Source organism: Vipera berus (assembly GCF_964194415.1).
Source record: "Vipera berus genome assembly, chromosome: 2".
NCBI lineage: Eukaryota > Metazoa > Chordata > Lepidosauria > Squamata > Viperidae > Vipera > Vipera berus.
Genome location: NC_138203.1, coordinates 54,781,169 through 54,802,483, shown reverse-complemented (window position 1 = coordinate 54,802,483; position 21,315 = coordinate 54,781,169). Strand labels below are relative to the sequence as shown.

Here is a 21,315-nt window from a genome sequence, read left to right as displayed (position 1 = left end):
GCTATTTTTGCAATCAAAAGAACTCCCAATTTTGCAGCCACCCATCAAGAAATAGAACAATTCACTGGCCATTTTTAGTGGAGAATTAATTTAAAAGGGTGGTTTAAGCCTCTAAATATTTTTATAAAGAAACAAAGAGGGAGCAATGAAAATGGCATCACATCACTTTATAGCACTTTTTTCATATTTTTCAAAAATGTGAAAAATGAAAATTGCAGGAAGCTGTGAAACTGTGGACTAGGAGTACAATGGCAAAGCAAGAGATGGCAATTATAGTGCTTAATATTAAGTTATGTTCTAATAGGAGGGTAGAAATAGAGAGATGGCCTTGGGAGGAGGCAAATGGAAGGACAGATTTGAGGAAAGCTTGGACTGCTTCCCTCATCAGGGAAATGGAATCAGAAGTAATTTTAGGGCTATGGTAGGTTAATATTAACTGGATATTTATAATTTAAAGAAGTAGGTGAACCTGTATTAAAATTCTTTTTTTTCTATTGATAATTGCCAATTGATTCATTTTCTGACAACATTAACCTTCAGGAGTGTCTGCTAATGTGAACAAAAAAATCAAGATGGCAGCCATAAAGACATGATTGAAGCTTTGCCTTTTTAAAAATGTGCATTCCATAAAAAATCCCACAGCTGCTAGAAATCCCTGATTACCTTAGAAATTGTTTGATATTATTGAGCTATCATCTTTCCAACTCGCCACCCTAAGTCCACATGTTGTAGATGTAGGAGAAGAATATATTTGAGCTGGAAGGTGGGGTTAGAGTCATTGCATTGTCAACAAATGCTCCTTGCTATTTGGCCCCAACCCAACAGCATATCCTCCTTGTTATGGGAATTATTTCCTGCTGTACTGCTCTCACCTTTGAGACAATTTTTTCTAAGATGACATAAATGGCTGAAATGTTGGGAAGATACAGAATAACACAGACTCTTGATTAACAAAACATGACAAAGAAATGAACTTTTATTAAATAATTAAAAAGGAGGGTTATTTTTAACCCTATCTCTGTAACAAAGGGATATATTTCCAAATTCTGAGCCTCCTTAAGACCTGTCCTTATACTGTACCTGCATCTCTCAAATCCTTTTTCTTCTGGAATATAACCTACCCAGAAGATATCCTACATTGCCAAGGTTTTATTAGCAGTTTCCTCACCCAATTTTAGGACATCCATAGTAATGCATTACAGAATTTTTCCCAACAAGGTGTGCATAAATTATGGCTTAACTAAAAATATATTGATTTTAGTGGGACATATATTACATTGAGTTTTTAAACCTAAAATAGATTATTTACTATAAGTTTAACTTAAGAAACCTAAAATCATATAGTTTTATTCACCAACTTAACAGCTTTTGTCTACATTATTAACCTTTAAAAAACTCATTGCACAGTTAATAATGGGCCCACTAACTCTGATATGGAGGATTCCTTCAACTTACATTCTGTTAAACTTAGATAGATGCATAGGGCAATGGAGTAAAAGACAATGAAGAGAGTAGATCATTTTTAATTAAACCAGCTAATTAGATTCTTAATGTGATTGATTTTGTGCCATCAAGTTGGTGTCAGCAACCACATAGATAGATTTTTCTCCATGACAATCTGCCCCAACATGGTCTTTCAGATCTTCCAGCAATGCTCCTATGGCTGATATAATTAAGTCCATTTTTCTTTGGTAGTCCTTTTCTCTTTCGTTCCACTTTTTCATCATTGTAGATTTCACCACAGAGCTAGGAGTTTACATAATGTGTCTGAACTGGGATAATTTGAGCCTAGTCATTTGTGCCTCGAGGGAGAACTGTGGCTTGATTTGTTCAATGATCCAGTTGTTTGTTTTCTTAGCTGTTTGTGGTATTCTCAGGAGACTGACCAAAAACAAAGTTCAAAAGAATCAATAATCTTTTTATTTCTTAGGGTAACCTTACAATAAAGATAAAGTTAGTATTCATTGTTGTGCTTCTTGACTGACTCAAGACTCAAATCATTTCTCCCCTCTTTTCTTTTAGTCTCTGGAACATTTTGGAAGGTCTCTCTTGAAATGCTACTCATACCCTCTCTTCTTCTATGGACCAAGATATGCTTGATGTCCAGTCTGTGGCTTTTCCTCCTGTCTCTCAAGGTTATTGATGGTGATTTAGCAGTTAAGCAGTTAAGATGCTAGGCTTGTGTGCTGGAAAGCTGGCAGCCCAGGTTTGAGACCTGAGCACACATGATGGGGTGAGCTCCAGTCCTTGCCCCAGCTCCTGCCAACCTACCAGTTCAAAAGAATGCAAATGCAAGTAGATAAATAGGTACCACTTTGGTTAGAAGGTAACAGTGCTCCATGACATCATGCTAGCCACATGACTGCAGAAATGTCTTTGGACAGGGTTGGTTTAATGGCCTTGAAATAGAGAGGAGCACTGCCTCCTGTAGTCAGCAATGACTAGTGGAGTAAAATCCGCAGGAACTCTTTTACCTTTTTTAAATCTCAAGATTATTCCCATGTACTATTACATCCACTTAGGTATTTCCAGATATTGTCTATGAGATAAGATAATAAAATACCCTTTTCCTTTTCTTGAAACTTTTTCTAAGTAATAGTTGCACATTTTTAATATGAGATGACAAGAAAGGGAAACTTTTCTAAAAGAGATATCCAGTAAATATTACAATAATGCAGGATCAGTTATTGAATGAATACAAGTAGACATCTTTGCCAAAGAGAGCAGAAAATATATTTTATTTGTAATTAAGAAATTAATAATTAAGATAAAAGTGAGGGCATTGGACCTTCTGGATGAGAGACACATAACTCATGCCAGTTGCCTGAATTCTTATCATTTTCTCATTAGGCGCATCTATCGTGATCATTCATCTACTTATCAGGTCTTTATAATAGTGCAAACATCAAAAGGCACAAAATGTCAGAAAGCTTCTCTGAAGGAATTACCATGTGCCTAATCTTTCAAAACAATTCAGCAAGAAATCAAGTTCTTATTATTACTCTGCTATGGTTAAAATTACATATATTAAAGGCAGCACCAAAAATGGGAAGAATGAGATTTCTTTCTTGTAGCCTTGTCAGAGTTTTCATTTATTTCTCTAAAGTTATTAAAGGTAAGAAAGTTCTTTCTCCTTTTGATAAATGTTAATTCTTCACTTCTATTCTTGTACTGGTATGCTGTAATGCAAACTAAATACATACATGATCAAGTTGAGTCAGAATTAAATTCTAATATTAAGAATGAATTAAAAAGTCTGGAACTAATATTTTGTCTTTCTAATAAATCTAGACACAAGTTTAGGAAAGGAAAATATGCTATTAAATGAGAATTACCTTTATTGCAGGATACTTATTTTAGAATACTTTGAAAAAACAAAGTATTAATTAGTATTAATATAAATATGAACCTTTATTAATAAAACAATATTTTTGCTATAGATTTACATTTTTGTAGTATAGCCCTGACATTCATAATTGAAATTGGAGTAATTTCAATTGGAGTAAAATAAAATAAGAATTACCAAGACCTCTGGAAGCTTGATTCAAAACATTTCATTTGTGCTTATTACAATAACTTAACTTTGTAGATGATCATTAAATTCACTGCATATTTAAAGTAATCACCTCCATAACTTTGAAGTGGCAGAAGAGACTGATGAGCAACAGCTACATAGCTGGGAGAAAGTAGTGCTGTATGGGGCTACCATTAAGAAAATCATCACCAAGAGATTGTTATAGAAGAGTAGTGTCAGGTGAAAGTGGCTGGCAAAGGGTACATTTATTCTTTCTCCTATCTATCATTTGCTTCTTTCATAGCCTTCTTCCCCATGATCTTTTTCTGCTTTGGAAAAAGAAAAAGAGAAGGTAGAGAAAAGGTTAGGTCAGGGGTAGGCAACCTCGGCTCTTTTATGACTCATGGACTTCAACTCCCAGAATTCCTGAGTCAGCTGACTCAGGAATTCTGGGAGTTGAAGTCCATGAGTCATAAAAGAGCCAAGGTTGCCTATCCCTGGGTTAGGTGTTTCGTCCACATTACTTCTCTACTACATATTGTTCTGTCCCAAATTCAAAACAGTTGAGTCCTTTAAAAACTTGTTGCCAGATGGACAGCAGCAAGCATTGGCAAGAGAAAGAAGCCGTGTCTTTTCCATCTTGCACCCTCCTCAGCACAAACCTGCCCTAGCAATATAATTTTTCCTACCAGTGCCTCTTAATCTGTATTATTCATTGTTACATTTGTACCCAGTCGTTCTTTCAGGAGTTGCATGGAGAAAGGAATCAACCATTTGCTCATCATGTCTTCACCCATAAAATCAGGACAGCATCATGTGGCAGTGAGTCAGAGAAGAGGCAATTTTTAAAAAAAGGTAAAGGAGTCCTTGTGGATTGTACGCTGCTAGATGTTGCTGACTATAAGGGAGGAGCTCATCTCCACTTCAAAGCCATTGAGCCAGCGCTATCTAAAGACATTTCTGCAGTCATGTGGCCAGTATGACATCATGGAACGCTGTTACATTTCCACTGGAGTGGTGTCTATTTACCTACTCACATTTGCATGTTTTTGAACTGCTAAGCTGGAAGGAGCTGGGGCAAGGACCGGAGCTCACCCGGTCACATGGTGTACAGGTCTCATATCTGGGCTGCTGGCTTTCCAGCCAACAAGACCAGTGTCTTAATCACTGAGCCACCATGCCACCCAGAGGCAATAAAGGCAGGTTAGAAATCAGCCAAGGGAGTGCAAATATGCTGGCAGTTTTCTGTACTTTGAGGATAAACGAGGCTGTTTTTTATGAATTATTTACACTATCACCCAAAGCCTACTTCCATGATGTTGACTCTGTCTCATTTCCAGACCATAATTCATATAGTATTTATCCTGCCCTTTCCCAAACCAAGATACCTGACAGACAAAACCAGGATAGTGAAGAAAGGCAAGCCAACATCATCATTGTTCTGACATCACAACAAGGACAAGGAGTTTTGATCATTGTGCATTTATTCCTTTAGTTCTTCTTTGCTGGAGATGGAAATAGTGTTAGAGGGAAGAGAAGGTTAGCGGCAGAATTACAAGCTAAGGACATTATTTGGGCTTTCCCACCTCTCAGTATAATGCTGAAAATAAAACAGTGATTGCACAACAGAAGATGAGAAACATCTTATCTGTTTAAAATGAGGCCTATTCTGCTAGCGACTAGATTATTGGTAGAAATATATTTCCTGAAAGGAAGGAATCTTTGAAATAGTAAGCACAGGATCAAACTGAAACTAAATAAATGCTGCAAACATACTGTTAGTCCACACAGTCACAGACATAGCTGCATTGTTGATTTTAGCTGAGCCTAAGAAAGCTAAAAGGGACGCGGTGGCTCAGTGGGTTAGGATGCTGAGCTTGTCGATCAGAAGGTCGGCAGTTTGGCGGGTCGAATCCCAAGTGCCGCATAGCAGAGTGAGCGCCTGTTACTCGTCCCAGCTTCTGCCAACCTAGCAGTTCGAAAGCACGTAAAAATGCAAGTAGAAAAATAGGGACCACTACGGTGGGAAGGTAACAGCGTTCCATGTGCCTTTGGCGTCTAGTCATGCTGGCCACATGACCACTGAGATGTCCTCGGACAAGCGCTGGCTCTTCGGCTTTGAAACGGAGATGAGCACCGGCCCCTAGAGTTGGAAACGACTAGCACGCATGTGCTGGGGAAACTTTACCTTTACCTTTTAAGAAAGCTAAGCAACTATTTAGTATTTGAATAGGGATGACAAGGAAATCCCAGGACTGGATACCAGACTGGGGATTAAACCCCCTAAGAAGAAAGCTTCATACCAGATCCCAGTAATAAATCCCTGTTTTGAAGACACGTAACTTCTTATTCAGGAACTAAGTTATATGGCAGAAGACATTCATGAAATGACATAAGACAGAAGTTCTTTATTGTAGGCAGGATTGAAGCCACACACAAGTACGTCAAAGTCTCTGTGCGTTTCAAAATTAGCTTTTTTTCTCATTTTTTTTTTACTTCCTTCATGTCCAATTTTCAAAGACTGCCAGGACAGGTCCCTGCAGTTTTCTTGACAAGGTTTTTAAGAAGTTGTTTGCTATTTGCCTCCTTCCTAGGAGGCAGAGGGAATGACTTTGCCCAAGGTCACCCCAGGTGGATTTATGCCTAAGGTGGAACTAGATCCCATGATCTCCTAGTTTCTAGCCTGATGCCCTATCCACTGCACCATACTGGCTTCCTTTTAATCTTACTTATTTGAATTAATGAATACACAGTGGTTTACTTTGTGGACTTGAGTAGCTGAGATATGTTTACAAAATAGGGCTCTCCAATTGGGAAACCCTGGTTGCTATTTCACCAGATTCCCCCTTACAAAAGAAACGACATACTGTTTGCATATCATTGCTCATTAGGTCACACTGACTCTGAAATCACCAGGAATTGAACTCAGTTTGGGAGAGTCCTTATTTACTTTTTATACTGGGGTAGCTCTGTGTTCATACTTAGCTGCATTACATACGGGGCTTTCAAAACAAAGAATTTTTTGAAACTGCATAAAATCCTTGTGATCTATAAAAAGCATAATGTTTTTGAATATGGAATTTTAAACACATGCCTAGAGAGTGCATTGGAAATATAGAAATTAAAAATAAATGTTATTTTGGCTGATGACTCAGGCTCTCAGTTGTTACAAGAAGCTGAATGGCATACCAGTATAGACAAAGCATCATGGGGCAACAGATCACAGTAATAACATTTACAATAAACAATAACAGAACAAAGCTGACTTCTATAAAAATCCCATAAGGAATTTGCTTTATCCATAATTTTTCTGTCTATTTGAGGAACTGTGTCAGAAAAGACCATTATGTTCAATGGCACCAATTAATTTCTTCAACTTTTAATGGCATCTTCCTGAGTAAAAACCCCAGCTAATATCCCGGGCACATGATTGATGATAGCGTATGTTTGATTTTTACTGGATTCCTGATTTTTTTTAGTATTTTTAAAGAGTCCCACTGCAGCCAATCAAGCAATCAACATGAAATACTCAGATCTTTTCTTGAAAAACAGAAGAAAACCAAACGCCAATGTGCCTCCTTTAGCTCGGTTGACAAAGTAGGGATGATTTTCTTTAAGCAATTTTCTAGAAGATGGATTACAAGAATTTTTAGTCCAAGAGAGAATGATAGCCAAGGGGAAATGTTCCATGTGCTTTCCATATAAAGCATTGCAATGTTCTTTACATAGTTGTTCCAATGCAGACATGAATATAATTGTTTCGGAAACACATAATAACAGATTAATTTGTTATTTTTCTGCTCAAATATTGGTTCACGATATTTATTTTAAAAAGAGGCCTGTGGTATTTTGTCTTTAATAAGCTTTTAAACATGCAGAAATTAGAAACAGAACATCAATTCTGAGAAAATTAATTGAATGATTAATGTTAGTTTTGGGTTCAAAACAAAATGGCTGAGTTGAGAATAATATCATTATTTTGCCTGTATATCTCTGGCTCTGGCTCGCTAGCAATGCCAGTTTTGCAAATATATACCTTATTTATGTACTTACATCTGACATTTACCAGCAGCAGACTGAGTCCAAGATGCCTGAACCTTCAGCCACTCTGGCCCAGTTTAGGAGTCCCTGTATTAAAAGAAGGGAACTGGGTCAGTGTGTGGATCCCTCTTCCCATGTAATGGTCTCCCTTGTGCTCTTTCATACATCTGCATTCCAGTCCCTATTTTTTTTTAAAAAGGCAATTTCTTAATGTTCCACTTTGTCCAGACTCACCCTGCATAAGATTCTACTTCAACACTTACCATGTATCCACCAGCTGCACCAGATTTCTTCAAATCTGGCCTAGATTCTAACATACCACTAGCCACAGCAATCCCTATCACGGTCCCAACCTAACACCAGTCCCCACAACTACCTCCCAGGTACCAACAAATGATTTCTCCCCCCCCCAAGTCCACCATTTATTCCATGCAACCCCTTACCCGGTCCAAGTCCTCTCTTACCAGAGTTCAGTGCTGGGGCCCCATCCCATCTGTTCTATCCCTCTGGGGAGCTCTTTGCCCACAAAGTTCAGTGTAACAGCTCTAGACAGTTTCACATTCTGTCGCCCTCAGAATCCCCAGTCACTTGCATCCAATCTTTTTCTACCAGTTCTAATTCTGAAGCTTTTTCTAATGAGATTAATTAAGAATTGAAAAAAATATTGAAACAATTGAAAAAAATATCTAATTTAATAATTTGAATTATACAGTATTTCCAAGCACGGTGAGGAAAAGAACTAAAGTGGCTTGCTTTTTCTTGCTGTCGTAGACTAGCAATTTCTATCAGCTTGAGGACCATCCTAGGTTTTATGCAGTGTGTCATGTGGGTGGCGGTTTGTTCTCCGAGCTTATGAGTTGGTTTCCAAACGTTTCGTTACCAGGCTAGGTAACATCTTCAGTAGAATTTAAGGGATGTCAGTGTCAGTTTTCTGATAGCCCAAGTCCCCTTCTGGCCTTTTATCTGTGGGCTAATAGAACACCGACACTGACATCCCCTAAGTTCCACTGAAAATATTCTCTAGCCTGGTAACAAAACATTTGGAAACCAACCCACAAGCTTGGAGAACAAACCTCCACCCTCATCTAATACCCGAGCTACAGATATTTGCCACTATCACAAGTATATCATATGTGCCCCCCGCTTTGGAGAGGGGCTGTCAGGAGTTCTAAGGGGTGAAGTGGAGCCCTAAAAATCTTCAAGGCCAAAACCACAATTTTGCTCCTTAAAATGCCCCTTTCTCCAATGCATCAGGGTGGTTATATTATGGCATGGGCCCGGATTATCTAAGGGAGCACCTGCTTCCAGCGTCAATTACCCATCGTCCTGTGCGCTCCCACAGGGAGGGCCTCCTCAGGGTACCGCCGGTCAAGGATTGCCGACGGGTGATCCCCAGGGGGAGGGCGTTCTCTGTGGGCGTGCCTGCCCTATGGAATCAACTGCCAACGAAACTCTGGACTGCCCCCAACCTTCGTTCATTTCGCCGGGACCTAAAAACCTGGCTTTTTGAGCTATCTGGTCTGGACTGAGGGGTTTAATGTTTTTAAATTGTGATTTGATTTTTGTGGCTAGACTTAATTTAATTTATTTTAATTTATTTTAATTTTATATTGGATTGTTTTTAAATTTTGCCTTGTAAACCGCCCTGAGTCCTTTGGGAATAGGGTGGTATATAAACCGAATAAAATAAATAAATAAATAAATAAATATGTTTTTGGTCCCACCAGTTCTATTAGTTCTCAGAGGAAGACCAGAAGGGCAGTTGGGCCGCAGTTTTTACACCTACATCACAGAGCTTATTTACATAATAGTAGCTTTTGGTACTATTATTGAGGAAGATTTTCCATTGTCAGCTGTTAAAGGAAATTAACATTTTGTTTCCAAATATTATATAGTGCTATGCTTTCTAATAATGCTCAATGCAATAGTCAAGATCTTTCATTCTCAGTAAAAGCCTTGAAAATTAAATAGAATTTTCATTCTCATAGTTTCAACTTTTGATCAGTCAACACAGAGCAGCATTGGGGATGAATTACCATTTAATTGTTCTGTAATTAGTTTCTGTTTTCTGGAAGCTTTGCTGTGAAGCAGTATAATTTTTAGGAGAGACAGCAAGAGGGAGAGTGAATTATGGAAACCAAAGAAGAAATTAAATACATACCAGCAGAGAACAGGAACTGCTAATTAAGGACCAATTCAGTAGTCTTGCATCTTCACTGAAAATGAAGCAATTAAATACTCAAGACAAAAAGAAGTTTCTAATTAAAAGCATAGCAGGCCTGAAAAAGTTCTGTAGAACATTGCACAAGTTGATGTTGTACTGTGCTTCAAGTGAAGAAAAGGAGGAAAAAAACAAACCCTAGAAATCAAACTTTAAAAAAAGATGAGAGGACAATCCAGAAAAATTTAAAAGCAACTAGTTAATAATAGTGGAGTTTCAGTCTGGATTTTATGGTTAAAGTTGGTAGGAAAAGAATGAAAATACTAGACTAAGCAGTTATTGCTCTACATCACAGAAACCTCTACTGTGCTTGCAAATATTTGTAAAACAAAAAGGGGGGAAACACAGTCATGTATGGTTTTCCGACATTAATCAAAGGGAGATCCACATCTCATTTCAGACTTGTTAGACTCCAAACTGCAGTCTCTGATTCACTGAACTTGGCCACAGTCAGGGCATACTTCTATTACCATAAGTTGTTCCTGTGATTTTTTTCCCCCCACAAACAAAATGTGAAGCTTCATCCAAAGATTGTATTAACTGATCTTCTTGCCATTTTCGATAATATACCAAATAAAATTATCCCCAAGCTAAAGATGGACAGACATATTAACAAATAATTCTCTATTTCTCTCTATAAGCGAGACAGAGAGAGAAACACACACACACACACACACACACACACACACACACACACACACAAACACAGATAACTGGGTAAATGAAATCTGTCACTTAATGAATTTTACAACGGAGCACCTTCAGCTAATTTCCACAGGGAGGAGATGAAGAATGGAGAGCCGTGCAAACATCTCCCAACTGCCATGTAGAAGAGAAGGAGTTGAGTTTTGGGTAGAAGGACATGTCAGAGAGAACTTTATTTTCCAATAGAGAGAGTGACTTCTTTAAATAGCTATCATTTCAATTAAAAAAGCAAAGAGGTACATTGACATAGATGCATTGTCTTGTTAACACCAAGCCTATCTTATTCAATATAGAGAAATGTAATTTTCAAGCAAACTTTTAAAGCTGAACCACAAAGGGCATTTTAATTCCTGTTTAAATTGGATCTATTTATACTATCTCCACATTTCATTTGGAAAAGAAATACAACAGTTCCAAACCTGGAAAATATTTGGTGATGACAGCAATACCAGAAGAATCTTACATAACAACCTAGAGGGACATATTTCCTAGTATTGGTTAAGGCAGAGTTTCTCAACTTCTTAAAGTTGAGAAATTTCAACTCCCAGAATTCCTTAGCCAACCATGCTGGCTGGGGAATTCTGGGAGTTGAAGTCCACACATCTTAAACTTGCCAAGGTTGAGAAACAATTTTCCTTAACAAGGTTAAATCTCTTCTTAAAAACTTCCAGTGATGAAGCATCCACAACTTCTGGTGGCAAGCTGTTCCACTGGTTAACTATCCACACTGTCAGGAAGTATCTCCTTAATTCCAGGTTGCTTGTGTCCTTGATTAGTTTCCATCCATTGTTTCTTGCCCTGCCCTCTGGTGCTTTGGAAAATAAGTTGACCCCTTCTTCTTTGTGGCAGCCTCTCAAATATTGGAATACTGCTATCATGTCCCCCCAGTCCTTCTTTTCTCTAGACTAGCCAAACCCAAACCCTGCAACCGTTCTTCATATGTTTTCGTCTCCAGGCCTTTAATCATTTTAGTTGCTCTTCTTTGCACTTTTTCCAAAGTCTCAACATCTTTTTTGTAATGTGGTGACCAAAACTGTCATGCTCTAAGCAGCAGTACCTGTTAAAAGATTACATAACATAAAGAGGGGAAAAAAATCCAAGTTTGATTACAGGGCATTCATTGTGGAATTGCTAACAGGAAAAAAGTTAAAGGTCAGTGTTAAAAACCTGTTTAAAGTTAGGATAAATACTGAGAAGTATCTTTAATATACCTAATTTATAGATTAATGTGATGCCAAGCTAGAATACATTAAGGTGGTAAGGCGGCAAGGTCTATGGGTAAGATAATGTATTGCTTTCATTAAAAAGCAATCTGCATGGACCATATCCACTAACACTGGAAACTCGGCAGCTGTCACCTTTATCAGGGAAACTAGAGCAAGCCACTACATTTTAATCACTGGAGTTTGTCAGGAACGAAAAACAGCCAGCTTCCCACAAATCAACAGACATGTATCCTGATAAGAAGAGTGAATTGGAAAAGGACAGCTATACCCCATGCAGAACACCACCCATTCTGGTGCGATCAAAGCCCCATAATTGTAGTCGATAAATCTACTGAATTAGACCCCAGGAAAAAACCACTCATCTTTCTGCAGACAGGCAGGGGTAAAAGTGTTGGGGCAATTATTTTATTTGAATTTTCAGGTTCTGGTTTTTTTTTTTTAATGATCCAAGCAGAAAAAAGGAATTGCTGTTGGGAGAACAGTGGTGGCTTGTTTGTTTAACAGTAGCACAAGAAATTTGTTTTCCTAGCTTCATTTTAATAGACCTCTGTGGATTTAGAAATAGAGAAAGCTTATCTCAAATAGAAGCCCATAGGCCATGGTATTTTTCTTAACTATTCGGTTTTGAATGGTCTGAGATAAATACATGTATTTGACTGTAATCTTAAAGTCTGTTGAGTGACCCAAGAAACTACAGACCAATCAGCCTAACATCAATATCTGGGAAGATATTGGAAAAGACAATAAAAAAACAGATATACAAACATCTAGAAACAAATAAAGTTATAGCTAAAAGCCAGCATGGGTTTGTTAAAAACAGTTCATGCCAAACCAATTATTTCATTTTTTGACAATAACTAAATTAGTAGACCAGTGAATTGCTGTGGACATGGTATACTTAGACTTCAGCAAGGCATTCAACAAAGTAGACTACAAACTATTTCTTGGTAAGCTAGAAATGAAAGGAGGCTATTCAAATATTATTTATTAAATTTTAATAAATTTTAAATATTATTTATTAAATATTATTTATTAAATTTATCGACAGGTGACTCTGGGTAGCTTACAGACTGTAAAAATATAAACATAGAGTCAATTAAAATTACCAATTACAATGCTATATAAAAACTAGAAACACGGAAAAACAACCAATATGCCTGATATGATGCTCATCCAGGTATTGAATAATATTGCACTGCCAAATTTGGAAAATAATTTTGAGTTGTATTGTAGAGGAAACAATTTAAAAGGAGGTGCTTTGTGGAGCATAAAGCTTCCACATCCAAATAGTCAGAGTGACATCATCTCCTGTCTATGTGGAGCCCACCTCTTCGCTAGTATGCAAGCCACACAATCTATATATTTTATATTCTAAGCTACGTCAAGCACAGCTTTCCATCATTCATCACAATGCTAGATTAAAATGTCATTTTAAAATGCTACATTGTAGTTGATAAGGGAAAGTATTGTTTAGCTTTTATCTGATAAAATAATATCTAATAAATCTTCTGTTAGGTCTAAGAGGGAAGCTTATTGCAATGGATACCATGTATAATATTTTCAAACTAACAGTACCACCTGCACATATATTTTTATAAAGCTAGCTGCATTCTTGTCCATGGTCATATCTTCTAATCTGTTAATAATTTTATGAGAATAAATCACCTGCACGATGTTGGACATGATAAAAATGTATAGTGTCCATTTTTTTCTTGCTCTGAGTCTCAGCCAGGGGTAGGCAACCTTGGCTCTTTTATGACTCGTGGACTTCAATTCCCAGAATTACTGAGGAAGTCCATGAGTCATAAAAGAGCCGAGGTTGCCTACCTCTGGCCTAGGCAATTTGTCCACTTGAAAACTAATCCTATAAGTTTTTATTGGTATGATCAATGAAACAAAGGAAGTTTTAAAAGCAAGCATAAATGCCCAAAATTAATTAAACACAGTGGAAAATTTATGTTGTTATTAGGACTGATACTGCTTGAAAAATGATGATGAAATGCAAAACACATAATTGTATCATTTAGCATGTTTTTCTCCTTCTAAATAAAGGAGATATTTTGAATTAAAGCATTTATTTTTTTGTTTCAGAAGAACAGTAAATGAGGATTATGAAAAGATAAAGCCATTGGTTTACATTTACTTTCATATCACTGCACCAACATTTAAATTCTTTACAAAGATAAGATGCCAGACCTATTGATTCTACTCCAAGTTGGAATCTTAGTTTACTTTAAAGACTGGCAGCCAAAAGCATTCCACAAAGCTGATCACGTTGCACGTATCAAAAGTTCCTACACTTTTGTCATCTCAAGTACAGGTAAAAAAAAAAATCAGTTTAAATCCTATGTTTGTAATTATAGGCCTTTCTAACTTATCCCCAAAATTTAATATTGCAAACTTAATCACAGTTATTTTTAAAAGTGTTTCTGATCAACAGATTTTTGAAAAGTAGAACAGTTTAAAAAGTAGGACCTAAAATATTTTATAATATTGTGTTCACATTAAAAATGGGTCCAGAAAATCTATTTTAAGTATATAAATTTCTTTATATCCTTCATACTAATTTAAGAAATATTTTGAATTAAATGAATGGTACATCATTTTCAGTGACAGTTGATCTTAATGATGATCTTCCCTATCTCATTCTAATGGCATTGACAAAACAGAAATATAAAGTTCAGCATATTTTGATGATAATTACAGTAATTTAGCTTGGGGTAGGGACTAAGGAAAACCAGTGCTGATTTTAATCACATAACAACAGCTCCCTCTACTGTTTTTCTTTGTAGAAATTTATAAGAGGAATTTTCCCCCCCACACATAAAGCATTTGAAGGACCCCTTTGTTTTGGAACCATCTGTCTAAAACTTGAACAGCTTCAATTACACATCTAAATGTCATTTCATCCAGTTTGTCCTCTTAAGGGCCAGGATGACATTTTCATAATCCTTACCTGGCATCTTCCAAGTTTGCTATGACTGGATTCTCAACATTGCCAGCTCCTAAAATTTTGGCCAGGGACTCGAGAAGCTACAGTTTGAATACATCTGGAATACCCTAGCTGAGAGAGGCTGAGTTAGGAAAAAGAAAGTTTTCTGCATTACTGAGTTTCTTCCTTTGACCTTTTTGCTGGAGGATTCTTTTATCCACTCCAGTGTTATAAAACAGAAGATATTCCAGCTGCAAAAAAGACAGCTGAAGGACTGGGGGAAGCTGGTTAGAATTACAGGTAGTAATTGTGAGCAACTACTAGTTGCTTTGCAACTGATCAAAATTATGACAACCTCCCTCACTAAAAGCTACATTAACCTGGTTCTGGAGTTCTGACAACTGCACACACCCCTGTGGTCACATGACTGCATTTCAGGTGCTTGGCAACTGGCTTACTGTTATGGCTAAATGCAGCTTTCCACAGTCATGTGACCATGATTGCCAACTTTGGCCTATTTTGTTGGTTTCCAGCAAAAAAAAATGCCCATAGGACTGACTACCTGTACTCAGCTTACACAAGTAAATCCTGTGATGGCTATTTGTTTTTTTAATCCAAGGTATGCTTGAGTTGCCCATTTCTATTTTTCCCTACCAATAATGGAGGGAAGTTTAAACTTCCCACTGGGGGAACTTTAAAACCTAAATGACACAATCCAAATCACTACTGCATCTGATTTTTGTAGGATAAAGTCTTTAGAAAAACTCCCTATATTACAGTGAAATCGATGGATAAAAAATAAAAAAAAATCTGATAACTGTAGGTTCATCTCCTTCGGCTGCATAATACTAAGGTGTGAATATTGTGCTAAATTTTATAAAAAAGTAAGAGCCTCTCCCTTTATCTTAATGAGAACTAAGGAGAGTCTCACCTGAGGCATTTACGCAGGTTATAGTTCTGACCTGGACTCGGGTTTCTTATATCTGATCATTGTCTTGGTTCTTCCTTTTTATTATAATAGGTTATTGTTTCAACCCATTACACTTTTTGATAATTTATCACTTAGGTGCTTAATATTTGTTTAGAGAAAGCTGAAATAATATGTAATACTCAATTCTTATTTGCTGAATTCTGCTTTTCAAGATATTTTAACTCTTTTTTCCCACCTTCTCAGAGAATATATTTGGTTTTTGCCAGCATAAAAATATGAGCAGGTTTTAGGAATAAATTATACGGTCTCTTTGGCAACTGGTCTTTGGCAGTTCCAAACAATTAGAAATACTTTATGAAATGACTGCAGAGAGTAAAAAGTGTGGATTTTATGCATTTACGCAGTGGGGCCAGAAATATCTCTTGGCAGACTGAGCTGCAAGTCTTTTTCATTCAATTACATTATTCTGGTTTTCTAAAATGTTTGAAGGAATTGACCAGGCATGTATTCCTCAGTGGTATGGTTATTTAGGAATAGGCTGGGTGAATAATGCCTGTAATAAACAGTTCCCATTATTATTACCAGTGAACTCAGCTTTCAGAATTTCACTAAAGATATCAGGAGACACAGGTCTGTACAGCCCTTTCCCAAAGTCCCAGCTGGACAAGATTGGCCAGTTTTAAGCCTCAAGTCTAAACGTTGGTCCCAAAGAGTTGTCATTTTTTGAGAGACTAAACACTTTGGACTGATAAATCTCCCTGCACTAAATGGTCACTGCTTGCCTGTGGCCACTATATTCCCTGAATAAAATGGAGGCACTATTTTAGCAGATCTGTTTTAGCACTGTGGCAGAAGAAAAATCACTCAGATTCTATTTATTGATTGATTGTCCTTTAAAGAAAACAGAAAATGGCACTTGATATGATGTTATCATCAAAAGAACTGAACTTAGTGAGGGGATTTTTTTTGTTTTTCTTTAGGGGACCAAGGAGTCTAAACAAATGTATTGCTGTCATCACCACCACCACCACCATCATGCAAAAAATGATACTACCACCAGTCAGTAACTTATAGTTAATTTTCAGCATCAAACTTTCTGAGGAGGACTTCTGAAACTAAAAAATGTAGCTGCAGCTTTCAGGCTGTGGATCAGATCGTGTAATGGGTAGAAGGAATGACCTTGAGGAATAAGAGAAACAGCCACCACTAAAACACAGTCAAATAAAGAAACCTAGCTCACTGAGTAAGCATCTCAGACAGGACTCTCCTTAGTTCTCACAAAAATAAAGGAAAGTGGGCGGTGGGAAGGATTCATTCAGACTTGGAAGATTCTATTATTATAACCTTATTCTCCTCCTATTGGTATCTCATCATTTATCAATTGTTGTAACTTATGATTAACAATTGTGACTATGACTTATGATCTATGACCTATTAAAGGTAAAGGTAAAGGTTCCCCCGCACATGCGTGCTAGTCGTTTCCGACTCTAGGGGCCGGTGCTCATCTCCGTTTCAAAGCCGAAGAGCCAGCGCTTGTCCGAGGACGTCTCCGTGGTCATGTGGCCAGCATGACTAGACACCAAAGGCGCACGGAACGCTGTTACCTTCCCACCGGAGTGGTCCCTATTTTTCTACTAGCATTTTTACGTGCTTTCGAACTGCTAGGTGGGCAGAAGCTGGGACGAGTAACAGGCGCTCACTCTGTTACGCGGCACTCGGGATTCGACCCGCCAAACTGCCGACCATCTGATCGACAAGCTCAGCGTCCTAACCCATATTACTTGCTGTTTATATGTGCACAGTAAGCATATGCAACAGAGACAAATCACACTTGGCCAATAAAGATTCTATTCTGTTCTGTTCTGTTCTGTTCTGTCCTGTCCTATTCTATTCTATTCTATTCTATTCTATTCTATTCTATTCTATTCTATTCTATTCTATTCTATTCTATTCTATTCTATTCTATTCTATTCTATTCTATTCTATTCTATTCTATTCTATTCTATTCTATTCATAATATTAGCCTGCATATTAGTCTGGTCTATCTTGAAGGACTGACAGAAAAAGGCAAAGGCACTCCTACTCTCCAAAGCATGATTCCCACATGAACCTTTTTTGTCCTTAGCAAATACTGTAGAAACAGCATAAAAAAGACCCTCCCATACACACACATCTTAAAACCTAGACTCCACCCTTTTCTTACTGTAGAAAGTAATAAATAGATTTGGAATGAAGTCAGAAAACAAGTAATAACAAAAATAGAAATTTTACGGCAGAGTTCATAAACTGAGATTATAAGAATACAGCTGGTCCATTGAAAACTACAATATGGCACTTCCCAAAGTTAGCTTATAACTGTAGTTTTTAAGGCAGAGGGGGAAATTACTAAATGTATAGTGAATAGTTGTTACCTGTATTTCATTAATTTAAATTTGTATTTAAATTAACTTGATTTTAATATATTTTAATTTAAATTATATTAAACCAGAATTAATTGTGGCCCTGGCTTTAGCCCCTACTCAATTCTGGCTTCTCTCTCTTCTTCAAATGAGTTTTTCTGTTCCTAGACACTATTCACAACCCAAATATTGCTGCACCTTCAAATATTGTGACTTTCTATTTTACTGGTTTGTGAACAGGGCACAGTAGAAGATCAAGTGAAGCTGCACCCAACAAATATATGTCAACCAACAAACCAGATACATTTTGAATTACCCCCACATGTTTTCTGCAAAGCAAGAATTTAAAGTTTTTAATCTACAAGTGAAGGCAATACCAGCATTCAATTTTATTCACAGTGCCCAGGGTCCCAATTGCCAGAATATGGATCAACCATTTATGGATGGCAGAAATGGACTCAACTTTCTGTTAATCCTCCCTTTACTATCAAGGAACCTCAGGGTGCATTAATCTGATTCACTTCCAAAGAGTCCTTTTCCACATTTAAATTACCTTTCTGTATTTCTGACTGTTTAGGACAGCAAATTTCAGTTTATTTCAGGCTAATCTCAGTAGTTCAGTGGCTAATTTTCAAAGGAAGAAAAAGCAAGAGAGTCTATGTTTATCAAGCACAGCTTTATAACTCCTTTTACTAACAATGTTGAAAGGGTAAGGGGTTATAATCTTTGCCTAATACAGGGGTTGGCAACCTTAAACACTTAAAGAGCCACTTGGACCTGTTTCCCAGAAAAAAACAAACCACTGGGAGTCGCAAAATGGGTGTGTGTGCGCACGCACACACACACACACACACAAATACACACGAGGGGAGGGAACTTGATTGAAGAGTTTAATTAAAAAGAGATAGAGGCTGCTGTGCATGAGTTCTCTCTCTCTCTCCCTCCCTCCCTCTCTCCCTCTCTTTCTCTCCCTCCCTCTCTCTTTCTCCTCTCCCCCTCTCCCTCTCTCTGATCTTCTGCTCACCTGGCAAGCTGGCTTCATGCTGTTCTCGGAGAAGTTGACACACATTCTTATTGGCTCTCTTGCTTCCTGCTTCCTGTGGAGACGCAGCAAAGGCAGGAGCCCCACCCAATCTTGGAGGACAGCGTGAGTTACTTACAAATGCGCATGCACGCACGCACACACACACACACACACACACAGAGCAACAGAGAGAAAGGAAAAGGAAGGGAAGCACAAGCGCCTCTCTCTGTCTCTGTCTCTCTCTCTCTGCAAACTGGGAGCTGCAGGAGAAGGCTGAAAGAGTCGCATGCAGCTCCAGAGCTACGGGTTGCCAATCCATGGCCTAGTATGGAGAAGATGGGTAGTTTCAAAACACTTCAAAAAATGCTTTAAAATGAGGGGCAGAGCCAGCTGTCAGAGTGGGCGGCTGTGTGAATGGGCTTCTTCATTTCACACAACCTCTCACCCAGTGTTTGCGGGGGCTTTTTGGAGCCATAAGAGGTCCTGTAGGGACAGCCGAAGTGCAAACAAACAAATAACAAACAAATAAGCACAAACAAATAAGAAAATTGTATAGTTTGCTTTTGGCATATAAAATGTTTGAGGAACAAGTGAAGGAACCTATGTTGTCTTGGGCCAAAAATTTGAGACATGGCATCGATCTTGACATATGGCTAATGCTCTGGGATAGGAATAAAAGGATAACACTGGCCTCAGCCTATAAAGAAAATTTATTTAAAATGTTTTATCGATGGCATCTCCCCCCAGCACGTTTAGCTAAAATGTATAAGACAATATCTCCTAGTTGTTGGAAATGCTCTGAAGAAATAGGCACATATTTTCATGTATGGTGGTCTTGTAGTAAGACGCAAAGGTATTGGCAAAAGATTTGGACTTGGTTAAAAGAAATACTAGGATGCAAAGTTGAGTTTAGACCAGAATTTTTTTTATTTTTCATTTTCCTGAGCTAGCTAGTTTCTCCCATTTTGTAAAAAAAAGTCCATGCCTTGATTTTTTTAACTAATTTTCCAAAAATTTGAGATATGAAGAGTTCACTCCCAAATCCCAAACAGTCCAGAGTGCAAATTGTTCTCTTGAGGGGGGGGGGGATATATATTTTTTTAAAAAAAAAGTGGTAAGCCCTTGCCAAATCATACTTTGGCTGATTTGCTGTAAGATCTAAGAAAATACAATGTAAAACCTAGCAAATCCTGCAACCATGTAGCGTGAAGAATAATAATAACCACTGGGTTTTGAACAAGCAATCCTCTATATAATATTCAATTATCCTAGTCCCTTCTGATTTCAGAATTGTTATTAAGAGATTTAGAGCCTATTAAGCAACAAGGTGGAAAAAATGTAGTTGTTGACTTCCGGTTTGTCACGCAGCCAGGGCCCCTGAAAAGGGCCGAAAGTTGCCCCAAAGAGGCAACCAGCAAGGAGGGGCGCTCACTGGATCGCGGGAGAGCCGCAACTCTCCTGTTAGATCTGGCAATCTCTCCAAACCGGTGGACAAAAAGACCGGCCATTATGGTTCATCCCTAGGCTGTGAACAGCCAAAGTCACATTTTCCACCATGCAACTCTTAAAGCAGTGTGGAAGAGTCTGGGTGAGATCTACCTCTTTTACACCCTAATTACTTTCTATACCTCCTTAAGCTGCTAAGCATTCTCCCCACTGCGGTGAGGGAAGGGGGACTTTTGCCTTCCCTCCAGAAAGAGCGGCGACTAAATACCCAGGAGCGTTTTAAACATTGAAAAAATAACTGAATCCCAATTGGAACTTTATTTCTCAAAGCATGTGAACTGAAAGATTTTTTATTCCCTATTTTTCATTGTCTACTTCTGCTGGAAATCTGGATTCTTTCTTATAAAAGAAAAGAAAAGAAAAACTGAAAAGACTAAGGCAACTTTGGGACTCAAAGGGAAACTTTAAAAAGGGTCTGACTGATTACCCAGGAAAATAGATAAGATACATAACCTTGAGAACTTTGAAACAACAGCTGTAAAAGGCTTTGTGTTCCCTACCTAGAGAAAAAAAAATCTCTCTTTTGGATTTTCTAAGCGTAAAGCCTTTAGCTTAAAATACCAATATGGTAGAAGGCCAGGAAAAAAAAAATCTTTATAGATGAAGATCAACAAACTCTCGCTATGTTGAAAACACTAATCCAAATTCTTACCACTACCAATAAAATACTAAGAGGGTATATGAAGGAACAAGAAGACAGCCCAGATATAAAAGCCCAAACTTTGACCACAACTAAAGAACCATCTATATAAAATACAATAGAAAAAAATGAAACTTTCAAATACTATGACAGAAGAATCTACAATTCAACAAATA

At 37.7% G+C, this 21,315-nt stretch overlaps 1 long non-coding RNA gene across 3 annotated transcripts; it reads right to left on the bottom strand.

Moving 5' to 3' along the window:
* Positions 1-969: 969 nt before the first annotated feature.
* On the bottom strand, positions 970-19,090 carry LOC308661075. 3 transcript variants are annotated; one of them, XR_014024883.1, is made up of 7 exons: positions 18,994-19,090; positions 9,717-9,771; positions 8,020-8,187; positions 7,568-7,642; positions 4,903-5,019; positions 3,627-3,840; positions 970-1,881 (listed from the first exon to the last, which is right to left on the bottom strand). It is a non-coding gene; the product is annotated as an uncharacterized lncRNA (long non-coding RNA). The 3 variants fall into 3 exon arrangements; XR_014024884.1 differs by lacking the exon at positions 8,020-8,187; XR_014024885.1 differs by lacking the exons at positions 3,627-3,840; positions 8,020-8,187.
* Positions 19,091-21,315: the final 2,225 nt, after the last annotated feature.